The sequence below is a fragment of the Macrobrachium rosenbergii genome, chromosome 21 (assembly GCF_040412425.1).
Source record: "Macrobrachium rosenbergii isolate ZJJX-2024 chromosome 21, ASM4041242v1, whole genome shotgun sequence".
Lineage (NCBI taxonomy): Eukaryota > Metazoa > Arthropoda > Malacostraca > Decapoda > Palaemonidae > Macrobrachium > Macrobrachium rosenbergii.
In genome coordinates, this window is record NC_089761.1 from 8,588,069 (window position 1) to 8,600,568 (window position 12,500).

Here is a 12,500-nt window from a genome sequence, read left to right on the forward strand (position 1 = left end):
TGTTTTTAAATTTATTCACAAATTTTAAGGGGTTGTGATCTGAATACACAACTAGATCAATGCTAGCAGTTACATAAATTGCAGAATGCTGTAAGGCTAAAATTAAAGCTAAGGCTTCCTTTTCGATTGTGCTATATTTCTGTTGATAGTCATTAAGTTTCCTGGAAAAATATGAAATAGGGTGTTCAGTACCTTCGCTATCATACTGCCCCTACACCAAGGTCACTGGCATCCACCACCAACTTCAAACCCTTTCGAAAATTGGGTGATTTCAAAATTGGGTAGGTGTTTAAAACACCCTTTAATTTATCAAAGGCTTCTCTCTTAAAAGATCAGTTAATGGACTTACTCTTTCAGAAAAACTGGGGACAAATCGACGGTAGTAACAAGCGAAACTAACAAATTGCCTTACATTTTTCCGTGTTTTTGGAGTGGGAAGAGCCACCACAGTCTCAATGTTCTTTTTCTTGGGTAATACTTTACCTTGCCCCACCTGATGGCTAGGTAGATAACTTCAGCTTTTCCAAATTGCATTTAGAAAGCGTTTACTACTAAACCAGCAATCAACAATGGCGGAAAATGAGGCCTGGATCCTTTTTACATGGTCTTCCCAGCGTCACTGAGGCCAATTATATCATCCAGATAAACTACACAACCCTCTAATCCTCTTGTGATCATCCACATCATTCTCTGGAAGGTACCGGCTGCATTACGCATTACTCTCAAATAAACCTTCAGGTGTATAAACGCTAATATTTCCTGTGCACGCACAGTCGAAGGAACTTGCCAGTAACCTTATAAGAGGTCTAATTTACTAGTATATTTGCCACTGCCAATCTTATATATGCAATCTTCTATGTGAGGCAGAGGGAAATTGTCAGTAACTGTTAAGTCATCTACCTTCCTATAGTTAAAACACAATGTGTCTTGTCCATTTTCCTTTTTCACTGATACAACAGCGGAATTCAAAGGACTGCTACTCGGTGTTATCAAGTTATTCTCCAAACATATAACTGACTTCCTTTCTCACAGCTTCAACTTTCTGGGGATTTAGCCTGTAAGGGGCTTGTTTAATTGACTGAGCATTAGCTTCAGTACCACATCGTGTTGCAAACTTCGCACAAGACCGGGAATGTCCTTAAATATTGATGAGTGTTCTTTGAATAAATCCTTAATATCAGCAGCTTGCTGGGTATTCAGATATTTAAGCAAACACTCTGGGTTACGCAAAATTTTAGAGTTTTTGTCATTCCATCCATAATCTTTGTTCTCCACTTCTTGTCCCTTGCATTCTGTAGGTGCAACAGCTGAAACAGATTTAACAATATTAGCTCGGGAAAAATATTTCGTCATAATGTTAATATGACACAGCTGATACTTTTTCCTCCTCCCTGGAATTTCAGCGAAATAACCAGCATCATTCATTTTCTTCTTAACCACTGCCGGACCTACAAACTGAGCCTTGAACTGACCTGGAATAGGAAGTAATACTAGTACTTGAGCTCCTGCCCAAAAATTCCTAACTTGAGGCTTTTTATCGTAGTGGGTTTTCATCTTAGCCTGCAAAGTAAAAAGATTATTTTTGGCCCACTCCCAAATGCTCCTGAACTTTACTTTGGAAGACAAAATATACCCAAGGGAATTCACTTTATCAATTCTCCCCTCCCAATGTTCCTTTAATAAATCAAGAGGCCTTCTTTACATTGTGTCCGTAAACCATCTGAAAAGGAGGAAAGCCTAAAGATTCACTGGGGGCTGATCTCAAAGCAAAAAGCAATAAAGGCAAGTCTTTATTGCATTCTTGAACATGATCTAGACAATACTTTGTCAAAGCATTCTTCAGAGTGGAATGAAATCTTTCAAGCATCCCCTGACTTTCAGGATGATATGAAGCTGCCAGTTGTGTTTAATACCTGTTCCTTCATTTTGGCCTGGAACTCCCTACTAGTAAAATTAGTACCTTTGACCTGTCTGTACCCTCTCTGAGTAAACCATAACGAGAAAAGAAGTCCATGAGATGCCTAAAATATGATACCACTCCTAGTATCTCTAAGGTACTACACTCAGGAAATCTAGTTGTTCTATCCATTATAGTTACATGTACTGAAAAACCTGTTTTGGCTTTATAAAGGACCCACAATGTCAATAATAATTTAGTGAATGGTTTTTTCAACAGCTGATAGGAATCAAAGGTGCTTGAGTAATTTTCTGTTGGCTTTCAACCATTTGGCACTAGTGACATGTCTTTGCAATGTCTGACGACGTCTTCTTTCTTTTACAGAAGGTCAAAAAGAAATTCTATTTATTTTAGACAGTGTCTTTTTGTATTCCTAAATGACCACCCACTCCGCTTTCATGGGCCTCATGCAAAAATAAAATGCCTAAACTTATTGATACTACAATTTGTTCCTTACCTTCCACTCTTATCAGGAAATGCAGATATGTGACGAATTAATCTATAACACACCATCCTTTAATACATAACTGCTTCACTTAAATCCTCCTGTTCCTTGAAGCCTGTTCTGCCTCCATAAAATCCTCAGTTGTCCATCCTCCTTTTGACCACTAATGAGGGTTTGCTTATCTGAGAACGTGGAGCTAGAATCATTAGCAAGGTTTTCAGATACATTGACTATAAGACTTTGACAAAGGGCTTTTTATCCGTTTGGACTTACCTTTCTTTGTTTTAGGCTGAGCGTTGGTTTAGAAGTAGTTTTCCAAATTTACATCTACTTCTCCACCTTTGATTTTCTCATTAGACTGGGCTCGGGTTACAGGAACAACAGGTTTAACATTTACCATAACATTTTCATCAACCACACTAGACCCTTTCGGCTTTCTGATGCACAGGCTGTGCTGCTACCTTGCATCACATCATTGCCTATCAACAAATCCATACCACTCACAGGCAATGCACTAAATACAGCCAGTTTCAACCTACCAGTCACCAAAGGAGATTCCACATAAAATTTTTACATAGGCCAAGAAGTTACTGTATCTGGAAAACCACCAAGCAACACATAATCTTGACCTTTCCGCAAGAAATCTTTTGGGAGAGAGGTCTCCGGGATACAGGACTAGCAAGAGCCAGTGTCCCATAGCAATGCAACTATATTACTATCAGTTGCCTCAGGTCCAACTTTTACCAGACCTCTACAGACAAAGTCTTCAAAAACCTTACCATATGGCTTGCTCCCACTTACTTTTCCTTCAAGACCAGAAGACATGGGTAAAATTGACCTAAAATCTACTAGCATAACTGATTTTACTGACTTAGTTACTTCAGGACAATGTGACTTTAACATGACCTTTCTTACTACACTTATAACAAACAATGTCCTGACTTGTCTTGCACCCTCGGGAAGGAGATGAAGGATCTTCTTTACCCTTTTACCACTTCTACCACACCTGCTTCCAAATAAGTCTTCCTCTACCATATTGCTTGTGACAAAATAAACCTGTCTGCTGCTCCTTGCTGCCTCATTCACATTACCAATATTAAATTCTTCAATATGGATGCGAACTTTTGGGGAGCATTATTTTTAAATCTTCTAATAAGACCAGTTCTCGTAACTCGGCAAATGTAGTTATTTCCTCTGCAGCCAACCACTCATCAAGTTTAACTGCTTTCTCATATGCTCCATCCCACAAAATGTTGGTTAAACATTTTATGCCAGGACCTGAATTTTTGCTGTTAAGCTTCTGGGATTAGCTGGTATACATTTAAAACTGCCTTTTTCACAGTAGTATCATAATAACTGGAAACTCCTGCACTTAGAGCAGCATAAACTACTTGTGCCTTTCCAAAGAATGCAGACTGCACTAACGCAGCCCAGGGCTCCTTAGCTGCTAACTAATGTTTATATTCTCAAAAAAGTAACGAAAATTTACCAACATCTAACTTGTTAAACTTAGAATTAGCTTAGTTCCCCATTTATCACTGAACTTACCCGGAACAGCATCACTCATAAAAGTTGCGTCGGACTTTAACGACTTTAAAGTTATCTCTAACTGAAGAGTTTTACTTTGTTCTTCTTGCCTTTCTCTACCAGCTTCCGTAAGAGCTCTCTTTTCAACAAAGATGGCTTTTTCAGCTTCTCTCTGCAGTGTTCGTTTAGCACGTTCGAGCTCCTGTTGCTCTTTTATGAAATTTGCTAAGTCAAAACCTGACAATCCAAGTTTCTCACCAGTGGCAGTTAACTCGACTAAAGCAGACATTTCGTTAAACTAGCACAATTATTAAAAAAAAAAAGCTAAAGTGCCCTTAAAATATCAAGAGAAAATTTAACCTATTCACACACACTACTCACTGACTATTTGCCATCCTATCACAGTCGCCAATTTATGTCGTGACTTAACAACCTTCTTAAATTTTTGTACTAAGGCAGGCTCTTTCTAATTTTGACTAAAGCCATTACATAAAAAAAAGGAGAAACTTAATATTTAGGACTCGATAACCAGCTACAAAATGAAAATTACTTAAGTAACCAATGATGGCAAAGGACAGTGAGGGAGTATGATTAAAAAAAAAAAAAAAAAAAAAAAAAAAAATATATATATATATATATATATATATATATATATATATATATATATATATATATATATATATATATATATATATATATATATATATATATATATTGTCGAAGTGATCAAGCACCTGGTTATTACACAAATAATAATACCAAAAGTTACCTCACATCGACCAGATACTTGAAACCTCATAACAAAGAGTTACTGAATCTCTTAAGGTATAATGATCCCATAAACTTACTTATCACCCGAGCTAGCACTCTATTCTGGAATCGTTAATTATCAAACAGACAGTACCATTGTTGAATGCCCAAAACCTCCTCCACCCCTCTCTACCTGTCGCAACCGCTTCCTCTTGCTTTTCACTTACCCGTATTCCAGTCGCCTCCTTCTCCTTCTATATAGGTTGGTAACCCCAGCAACGCATAAAACTATGGTTATGTACAAATGTTTTTTAAAGAGATTTTTGTATATTTTATATGTATTCTCAATATTTATTCTTTTATTACAGCCTTGAAAATGAGACTAGTTGTCTTGAAACGTCGGCAGAAATAAAGATGTTTTTATGTACCAGTCTGTTTCACTGCTCAATCCTTTATATATATATATATATATATATATATATATATATATATATATATATATATATATAGATATATATATATATATATATATATATATATATATATATATATATAGATATATATATATATATATATATATATATATATATATATACATTTACATTTAAAAAAAATATATTTACTAATTGAATTAGTTGACGTAAGTACCAGGACACCACACCGAGAACTGAATACCCGTTTGCAATTGAATGCTGCCATAGCTCTAAAAATGGAGGACAGTTGCTAATTCCAATACTTAATTCCTTGAGAGGTCTTATAAATGGAGTTGCAGTTACAGTAGCAGCAGCAAGGGTCCAAGGTGATGAAAATGAAGATCCTTTAAAGGCTGATATCCTCTCCAGAGATTGTCATTTGTCAATCGTAGATGAACTGATGTTCAAATCGTCCAGTTGAGGAACGAAGGTGGTACTGGTGACGCGATGAAACCGAGGCTGCACCTAGAAGACAAAAGTCCATGCATTAGCAGATGAGGAATGATGAAAGGGCGAGACAGTAGAAATGTGTAGAAAACTCCACAAGCAGGCAGTGGTGGTGAATAAAGGAAGACACTACAAACACACCATTACAGCGATCCTGGGGGAATCTGCTACCCTCAGTAGATAAATTCCTCTCAGAGGTAATCCCTTCCCTCTTTAGCATTCAGAGGATCACTCACCTGGTGAACTTATTATGGTCCTGAAAGTCTCTCTCTTTGCGTGCACGTCACCATGTAAAGGAAAAAATTATTGGATTAGAAAAAGCAAACAGCACCCAATTACCAACAGGCAGGAATCATACAACTGCGTGACCTGAAAAATAAATAAATAAACGAAAGAAAATACTTTTCGGCTTGATAATATATATATATATATATATATATATATATATATATATATATATATATATATATATATATATAAATATATATATATATATATATATATATATATATATATAAATCATCAACACACAATCACGTGTGGAATAGAAATACGTGAGTCAGAAATTTATATATATATATATATATATATATATATGTATATATATATATATATATATATATATATATATATATATATATATATATATATATATATATATATATATATATATATATATATATATATATATATATATATATATATATATATATATATATATATATATATATATATATATATATATATATATATAGAAATCATCAACACACAATCACGTGTGGAACAGAAATGTGAGTCAGAAATTTATATATATATATATATATATATATATATATATATATATATATATATATATATATATATATATATATATATATATATATATATATATATATATATATATATATATATATATATATATATATATATATATATATATTATATATATATATATATATATATATATATATATATGTTTTTGTGTGTGTGTGTGTGTATGTGTGTGTCTTTTTAAAAGTGAATGTTTGTATATTTGTTTGTTTGTCCATTATAGAATTTTGAACCACTTGACAGACCTAGACAAATTTTGCACACGGCCTCTATATCAGCCCAGAGAGGTGGCCTCAGCATTCTTCTTTGGAATGCTCAACATGGTGATGGTGAACTGCTATATTCTGTACAGCGACAACACGAATCTTCCAAAGAAGAGTAGGCGGCAGTTCTACAAGGAGCTGATGGAGGAGTTGTGCTACGGTTGGGTAAACCGTAGGTATAGACTGTTCACTTTTCTCTCTCGTGATCTGAAACACATCATGAGAATAACATTCAACCTTCCTGAAATACCACAAGAAGCAGCGTCCTCGAGGTTGGAAACGCGCACGAGATGCTACATGTGTCCCAGCACCACCCCCAAGAAAAGCAGGATTTCGTGTGTTCACTGTCATAAACCAGTCTGTGCCAGCCACCAGGTTATCTGCTGTGCCAACTGCAAAAATGTCTAGGTAAGACCCCACATATTTTCTTTCATGTTGCAGTAAAGTTTTGAGAATATATCATTTTCATGAAAAGTCGTCCCTCTCAATTTTAGTGTTCATTTGGGGTTTACAGATTCCTATTTTCCTAATTTTTTTTTTGCTCAAAGTTATCATGTATCATCTGAAAAGATTCATGTAGAATTTCAGTCAAAAGTAATAATGTTCAGTGCAAGCCTAATTGCCTCTTGAAAGCATATATTATAATAGCTTGTTCCTCTTCCCACAGACTGCCTGCATGCACACCTCCCTCTGCCTTTGCTCGCCCTGTGACTCTGTTTTTTTGTTGTAAGTGCTATATTCTTGTTATATTCATGTTCTTTATGAAATTTTCTATAGATTATGTAATATTAGTGTGATTGAGCTCATATGTGATGATGTACCACATTTTATTTGAAGGAATTGCGTGAAAATCGTCCTCAAAAAGGTGGTACTATCATTTACTTGTCTTTTTCAAACTAAAGTGCCCAAATGTATAATTTTTTAGGATAATTGTGTTCTTAGATCATATACCAACATATCACAAAACTTTCAGTAATTTTCAAATGTATATAATAGTCATTTGGTAGCCAATGAAAGGATCAAATTTTTTTTTTTTTCTTTTTTTGCAAAAAATTTTAATTCGCGTTTTTCTCATGCTTTCAGGTCTCCCCGTTTTCGACGAATTTGCTTAAGTTTTTCTCCAGTGCTCAAGACACCACCTGGGATGAATTCCTGAGAAGATTATGTAAATATTTGAATTTTGTGATTTTCTGTAAATTTTTTACTGTAGTGATTAAAAATCAAACTTATTTTTTGAAATATTTAGTAAAAATATTTTTCTATTCTTTTGTTTGATTTAAACACCAGAGTAGCATTAAGGGTTGTTGAAACTAATAAGCCAAACCCTAATTGTCTTTACAACTTATTGGGAAAGATTTTATAAAAAACTTTTATACGGCCTGTCAAATATGCCCAGCCTTACCCTTAATAGGTAACGTGGTTTACTGTATTAAAGGTACTATCTGTGGAATAAAATGAGCTGGCAAAGCTAGTGACTCACTGTCATGAAAGAGTAATTAAATTTTCACACAGAACTAGGCTAACAGAGCACAAAAGGATTACTAGCTTTGTGCAGTGCATAATCAAAATTATAAACAGGTCTTAGCTTTTGAAGACCTGTTTAGCATAATAATGATACTAGGGGTGCAACATAAACAGGGCCCAAAGCTGGGGGTCCTAAAGAGGATGGATAAGTGGCCGCTACAGCAACGACTGCATCAGGTTTCTTGTTTGGGCAATTCCTGTAAGTCGTGAAATGCCCATATTCCTTACAATTGAGGCAATAAGTTTTACTATAGTCTCTATGAGGAGCAGTTATGGTAGGAGTAGACTGGGAATTCTGATTAGAGGGGGGTTTTACCATGGCTCCCCCTTTAGCTTTGCTCTGGTCTGTTAATGCCCTACTTTTTTACAATTAGCACATACAGGTGGGTTAGAAGGTCAGTTTCTTGGTCGGACCACTAAGGTAGCGGGGTCAGGGGCACTATGTGCCCATTTGAAGTACTGGAGGCAGGGTGGTAGGTCTCGTATGCATCGGATAGGCAGCAGCACTCAGTAAATGATTTTGGCTGCTTCTCGCCTATGTGTAAGGCGAAAGGACCAGGAGCGTAGTATAGGAAGTCCTCAAGCTGCATCCGATTTAATATATCTTCGACATTTTGGCACTCCATAACGTTGATCCAACGCTGCAAAGCTCGGTTCTCTTTGTAAGACCAGTCGGACTATTTCTGACCGATTGCTTTGGGAAGACCTCATCATTTCTGCCTCCATCCCTCATGTGTGATTCATATGCGATTGCTAAAGTCTTCCTGACCTCTTCACCATTTTCTAAGGAATTTAAGGCGTCCTGACCTTTTCCAGTCATATGTTTTGCAAGAATCATGGCCTTTTCAGTGTCAGTCGGATTGTACTTTGAGAAGAGCGTTTCAACCTGATCTTGCCATGCTTCTGGTTCTGCTTCACTCCACTTCAGCATTAGGTGGCTGATATTGGAGATAATGGAAGACTCTAAGACCAGAGCGGGGTTTTCGGCTCTGTGTTAGGCCAGTGCTATGGCAATGTCCATCTTGGCTTGTTTGATTTCAGCTCCTTTTCCTTCAATGCTAGTTGATGCTGTCTCTCCTTCTCCTGCTCTTGTGCTTCATGCTGTAGCTGCTTCTCTTTCCCTGCTCTTCATGTGGTTGCTGCTTCTCCTCCTGTTTTCATGCTGTCTCTACTTCTCTTTCTCCTGTTTTTCATGCTGTCGCTGCTGCTCTTTCTCCTGTTCTTCATGCTGTTTCAGCTACAATTCATACTCCCTTTCTTCTTCTCAGGCTTCCTTAGGGCAGCTACTTGATCCTGAACCCATTAGGAGCAGTTGTTATCCCATTAATGTCATGCTCTTCCCTACCTCCATAAAAATTCTGTACTCCTCAGCAGAAATTTTGTTAATGCTTAAAGTGGGGTCTGATCTTCCTCAAAAAATTTTAAAATCTTAAGATATGGCACACTACAAAAGTGGCACAAAAAGCTGCATATTGGTTTCTTAATTAACGCATAGTGGAAGATGGTGAATACACACTTTTGTGTATAAAACACAGATGTCTACTCATCCACGGACACAATGGTAACAGGAGCAGAGATGTGGTTCATTTAGAACAGATTAATTAAATAAACATGCAGTGCAACAGTGGCATGCTAACGAGCCGTGTGGAACGCACAAAAAATGTAAAATTAGCACAAAAAGCGCCTTTATAAATAAGTACAAGCTTATGAATAGAGAAGGAGAGAAATCAACTAGCATTGGGGAAAAGGGAGATAACAAGCCAAGATGGGAATTGCCAAAGCACTGGCCTAGTACATTAAATTGGTTCAGCTTTCCATTATCTCCAAAATCAGCCACTTATGCTGGAAGTGGAGTGAAGCAGAACCAAAACTCATGGGGACAAAAGCAGGTTGAAACGCTCTACATTTGTACAATCCTAAAATGACACTGAAAAGGCCATGATTCTTGCAAACATATGACTGGGGTCAGGGCCTTAAATTTTTATAAAATGGGTGAAGAGGTCAGAAGATTAGCAATCGCATATGAATTAATGTTTGAGGGATGGAGGCAGAAATGATGAGGTCTGATTATTAAAGCAATCGGTCAGAAATAGTTAACTGGTCTCAAAGAGAACCAAGGTTGCAGCGATTGGATCAACGTTCCGGAGTGCCAAAATGTCGAAGATATATTAAAGATAAGATGGGAAATCTTCCAATAAAATAAAACAAAGAATTAATTTGGTTTGCTTTATTTTTAGCAAAATTTCACTTATCCAAGGAGCAGCGGCAATCAAAACTCGCGGGGACAATAGCAATAATTACATTTGTGTTCCGGGCAATAACGGGTAACAAGGCATAACTTAACAAAATGAAATCTCTTTCGAATAGAATAAACAAAGAATGTACCTCAAGGATGCAGAGCCAATAAAATGATAAAGTTTTCCTCTTACGTTACAATGAACAATATGGCAGCGATCAATTGCTTTTTTAAGAGGAGAAAGTATGTAATGTTTGCATTTATTTTCAAATGCAAAATAACTACGTTTTAAGTGACAATAATAAAGGAAATTGTAAGAATTATATGATGGTCTCCCTACAGTGATATCAATCAACTTGTGTAAACGTTAAATGGAAATTTACGTATGCGCGTGAATTGACAGAGCAAAGTGGTTGACAGTGATTTTTGAAATGGCTGCCTTGGATTGACAGGGTGAATGTCATGTGTTGTTTACTCCAGACAGATGACAGGCGAAATCAAAATGGCCGCCTTTGTTATGACGGCTGGCTCGTCACATGCTATCGTGGTGAAACAATCACAGTTGATGAAACAAGCGAGTTGTAAACACACTCTGATGGAGTGATACACGCTTATATATGGGCATGAATTAACACTTGCAAATGCAAAAGAACTACTCAATTAGCTAGAATTGTAGACAAGGCGATTAACTTAACAGGAGCCGGAGTGTTGGCTGAATTCCAGCTCTGACTTGCTGCTCTGTGTGAGCGAATCTTAATGAACTCGCAGCACTTACGAAAATGTACAGCTCCACACACAAAAGAGAAAAAATCTTTCTTATTTACGAGCAATGTATGTACTTGAATGATCTGCTTTGTTGCAAGTAAAATTTAAGCAGATATTGGGTAAATGATATACAAATAACACAGTGACTAAGCTACCTAAGAACTGTGAGAGCAATCGAAACTTTTCTGGTGAGCAAAATTCACTGATGCGCAGGTTGTACCATGGTTCTACATAGCAGGCCCAGTGAGTTAGTTGCCAATCTTGGTATTCCTATGCCTTGTGGATGAAATAAAACTCCACCGACCTATCAAAAGAGAAAATTATACACTTTTCTCTCGAAGGACATGTAATGAGCTCGCCTAGCTACTGGTTAACACCACTACCTAACAGCTAGAGAATTTCATGCAGGTGCCGACATGCAAATGGCAAAACCCTAACTTGCTACTCTCCTCCTAACTGCATGTCACTTTGGTGCTGTGATCCACTTTTCCTCTCACTGGTTAGAATTTATTCCCTAATCACAAATCAAAATACATCACGCATTAGATCGATGATTTCCTAACTATCGAAATGTGAATAAACACTTTAGTTCTAATACCTGTTACCTGCCTTGTTGGTTCCAGATTGCCTTTGAAGAATTATACCAGGCTTGAATCAATTGCTAAAAATTTTACAGGGGTAATTTCTTTACGTTAATTATAATACCATTAATTAGCAACTTGCTGGTGAGTGTCGTCACTGTTATGGGTTGGGGAGGGTGAGTACTGGGCCTTGAAATAATAATTTATCCTTACAAGAAAACCCCTCGTAAGCCCATAAACTAAAGAAATGCAAAAATAATACAGAAATGGTAGGTCGCCAAGTGAAAATGGGTGTCTCAACAGATTAATTGCTGTTACAACATGGAAGAAATTACCAATGAAACTGGACACTTTCACTAAAGAAAGTTTGCTGGGAATTTACAAAACAGCAAAGCTTAAGTGAATTGGATAATGCATTACAATTATGAATACTGGCCACTTGCAAATGGACCTGTAAGCCAATTAGGCAATACAGGCAATCAGGAACACAGACATGGACATGCTGGTAATGGCATCGATAACACTCCTGGAATGAAACGATTCCAGGTAAGAACAATCTGAGATGATGCTCTCTATACTTGAATAAATGCAAGAATGGGGGGAGATTCTTTACTTTACTCACTTGCTAGCAAGGAGTGAGAATTACGTTGCACACTGTCAAGGAATTACACATGGAATGTAGATACACAGTTTAAGTAGAC